This window comes from Chamaea fasciata, unplaced genomic scaffold, assembly GCF_029207755.1.
Source record: "Chamaea fasciata isolate MVZ Bird 193981 ecotype frontalis unplaced genomic scaffold, bChaFas1.0.hap1 SCAF_9, whole genome shotgun sequence".
NCBI lineage: Eukaryota > Metazoa > Chordata > Aves > Passeriformes > Sylviidae > Chamaea > Chamaea fasciata.
Window position 1 is genome coordinate 28,247,913 of NW_027094094.1, and position 3,756 is coordinate 28,251,668.

The following is a 3,756-nucleotide window of genomic DNA, read 5'->3' on the forward strand; positions in this document are numbered from 1 at the left end:
TGGAGGTGCAGTGTTTAGGAAGAGGCTGTTACGGGCAGTCTGTGTTAGTTTGCAGACAAGCCTGACAGCCCAGGCAATACAGTTTTTGGCTGCTCTCCTCCTGCTGTCAGCCCCCTGTGCCACCGGAGGTGTGCAGGGCTGTGCCAGGCACACAGTGACAGGGCTAGTGCTCCAGCTCCCCTGCTCCATGGCTGATTTAGAAGCTGAGGACCCTGAATCCAGTGCCAGGTACCTCACAGCTGCAGGAAGCCTTCAGGAGACCCAGCCTCAGCCGTTTAACCCAACCTGACAAGTTCCAAAGGATGTTTTATTTCCTGTCTGGGACATTTTATCATTTTGTTAATGGCCTAGAAGTCAAAAGTCCTCTATAGCTGACAACGATTAAGTGCTCTGTGATTTGAATTCAAAATCAGCAACATAGAAAACCATATTAAAGTTATGGTTTCTGCCCTATGAGCCATTGCCCCACTCATATCAACATGTCCAAAAAAATAAATTCCAGACCAGAACTTGTCCACAACTAACATACCCTTTTCCTCCCCGCTTTGATTTAGGCTCTGGTTTGGAATTACTGATTTTCACTTTTCCCCTCGCCCCTGCTTGCTTTGTTTCCACATCTTTCTGTTAGATTTGGTAGTATTACCTGAAGTCCCACTGCTTTCTGACACAGAGGCGGCACACCTCCTTCCACCCCCACGAGTGGGACTCTCCCCTGCTACAGAGGAACTTTGTTCAGAGGGACAACTTCCATGTTACCTTCCCTGTGGGGACAAAGAAAACAGTCATATGAAACTGATTTCCCAACAGGAATCCTCAAGGCAGTACTGGGGGACAGCAACGTCAGCTCACCCACACCATCCTGCTCTGGTTGGCACACCCAGCCCAGGGCAGTTTTAGCAGATCCAGAAAGTATGCGATGGTTTCTGTGCCACAGTTTTCTTTTTGCATGGTTTCCACGATGGTCCTGACAAATTTTGCTGCATATCTGCAAAAAAAAACCCCAAACCTCCCCTCTCCTGGATTCACAGCGTGCAGGGGATGAGGCACAGGCAGCACAGGGTTGTGTTTAATGCTGGGGAAGCTGCCTCAGGGATGTGTTTAATTATGGCAGGTGATTATTGTCTCTTGCTGGTAGGGGCTAAAAATACGGTGGGATTTGTTATTTGCTGGATTTCAAAGGAGCCCTGTGATTTATACCAGCCAAATTTGTAATATCACTGGAATACTTGCGGAATGAACAGCTGGAGCCTGCTCACACCAGACTCAGCAGCAGGCCTCGCTCTCCTCACTGGCTGTTCCCTCAGGATTGCTCAGAAGGCACAAGTAGGCTTCATTAAAGATGCTCGATGTATTTCAACTGGGCTTTCACATTACTTCTCCAAAAGGCACAGGAACTCTCAAATTTAGAAGCAAAAAAAAAAGGAAAAGTAAATATAGGAGAAATCTTGAGCTCCTCCAAGTTCAACCTCCCCCTCAATGCAAGATGCTCTGAGGTCAGGTTAGTCAGCTGGGCTTGCTCTCAGGATAACCTCTTTCAATATTTCACCACCGTCATGATCAATTTTTCTTTCCTAATAACTGATGAGAATTTCCTTTGGTGTAATTTGTCTCTTTGCCTTTCATCCTTTCTTTAAACAGCTCCAGGAAGATGTTGGCTCTGTCCTTTGCACACTCTCCCTTGCCATTACATTGCAAAGTGGTCTTTTCATAGTTGAGCTGACAGCGAGGCAGACTGAAAACACCCTCCGTGCCACTTCCATCTTTAAGGTGTGAGTGCCATCCCATCAGCATCATCTTCTCTCTAATGAATCTCTTTTCCACTGCACACGCAGGCAAGGCCTGGTCCTTTTGACAGCTCAGACAGCCTCAGGTCTGACCAGCAGAGCAACAGCAATACACGACCGACCTTACATTGCAAAAACATTGCAACTTCACAATTAATAATTGCACTAAACATTAAGTGAGAGAACAGGCAGATATGGATATGGCCTGCTGCAAACAGCCTCCCTGCCACTTTAACAAGCAGAAAAGCGGAGTAATAAAGACCCGTTCTGGCTTCACTCTGGTGCAGCAACAAGATTATTAGCTGTTCTCACAATCTTCATTCCTGCAACAATAAATATAGAACTGAAAATAAGAAAAAAAAAGAAATCCACTTGGCTCAGAGACTACTCCTTGGCAATCAATACATTCTGAATAACTTACAAAATTGTGGTCTATAAGAGGTAGTCAGGTCTCACTGTCCATCTTCCTTTCAGCACTGATGTTCATAATGGTCCCTCATTTAAAAGTGTTCGTTTCTGTCACTGCTGGAGCTCAGCTCCATTCTCTTTCCCCAAAAGAGAAGAAAAAGTGAACAGACTGAGACAGCCTTTGACTACACACTTTGACTTACCAGGCAATTCTTAACCTTGCCTCTCTGAAGGCTCCTCTAAGCTGATTTGCAAAGATCTGGGTATACAGAAAATGGGGCAAAACCTGTAGAATTACTCAGAGACTTGTTAATAGAGCTCAGTAAGGAGAAGAAAAATTTCACAGGTCTCTCTCTCTCTCTTTTTTTTTTTTTTTTTCTTTACACCTGGTAAATTGCCATAGGGAAGATCTCTTTCTTTGGAAGTCAATTCAACTGGATCATAAACTTCCTTTCTTCAAACCCAGTTCAGCATATTAGGACAGAAAAGCACAAACCCAAAACTATGTCAGAATAAAACCCAGGGAGATTAACTTTTTATAAACATGCATCCAGAACTCTTTTGTTGGAGAAGGTGGTGTTTCTGTGCAGAACAAATGACCCCTTACTCCAGGAAGTGGTCACTGCCGAAACAAGGAGATCCAAGTGTCTCTAACACTGTCAGCACTATCAGACCAAGCACAGGTTAAGGTGTGCACTAAACCTTAATGCAAAGCATGAGACAAGGCTTGTGAAAGCTGTTTCATGCCACCCAGCAACAGAGTGCTCTCTGGTTTTACATACTGCACTTCTAACTCCAAAGTGCTTTCCTGTATAAGGCATTAGGCTGTAGGAGATGGTTTCAAACATGCTGAGGGTCTCTCCCCACAACACTGTGCCACATTGCACCTGAACATGCAGCTCCACAAGCCCAGCTTTTCTGGGGGCACTGCCTCCAATCCCCCAGACGTAGCTCTGGGCACACATCTCTCATCTCTTTTGGCAGCACCTCCCACAGAGTCCCATCACCAAAGCCATGAAAGCAGCTTTAAGCTCCTGCACAGAGCTCTCCAGCAAACCCAGAGCTGCCCTGCAGAGCACCTCACCAGGATCATCAGACTACAGCAGGAGTCAGAAAGCCAACCTCGGGCACAGAGCAGCCTCACAAAGCACCTCATAGAGCACAGGGGCCATGGCTGGATGTGTGTTAGACGTCCAAATGCCTATGCCAGCTGAAAGTACTTTAAGGAAGGCACAACAAAGAAATGCTGAAGAGTCAGCTCAAGGCAAGGAAAAAGAATACTTTGACAAGCTTCCAACAAAAAGCTGTCGACAAGCAGAACTCCCTTGTGCCTCCTGTGGCTGCTGGGATGTTAAGTGACTGTTCCCTCCACCTTCTGTAGGAGCGTGGGCAGCTGTGGACAGTGAGTGCTCATTAACATCGATTCATTAACTTGGAATTAAGGACGTTGCTCATCACAGCAGCATAAATGCTACAGACTGAGAGATGTTGTGCATTAGGCAGCAATTTCACTGATCAGAAAGATAGGTTTAAACTGCAAACAGCTGTCCGTGAAAGGATTGGC

General features: G+C 45.8%; 1 long non-coding RNA gene across 2 annotated transcripts; it reads right to left on the bottom strand.

Annotated features, from left to right (window-relative positions):
* Positions 1 to 322: 322 nt before the first annotated feature.
* Positions 323 to 3,523, bottom strand: LOC136294141 (uncharacterized). Of its 2 annotated transcripts, none has more exons than XR_010722322.1 (4): positions 3,315 to 3,523; positions 2,206 to 2,329; positions 850 to 2,107; positions 323 to 761 (listed from the first exon to the last, which is right to left on the bottom strand). It is a non-coding gene; the product is annotated as an uncharacterized lncRNA (long non-coding RNA). The 2 variants fall into 2 exon arrangements; XR_010722323.1 differs by having other exon boundaries at positions 3,277 to 3,523.
* Positions 3,524 to 3,756: the final 233 nt, after the last annotated feature.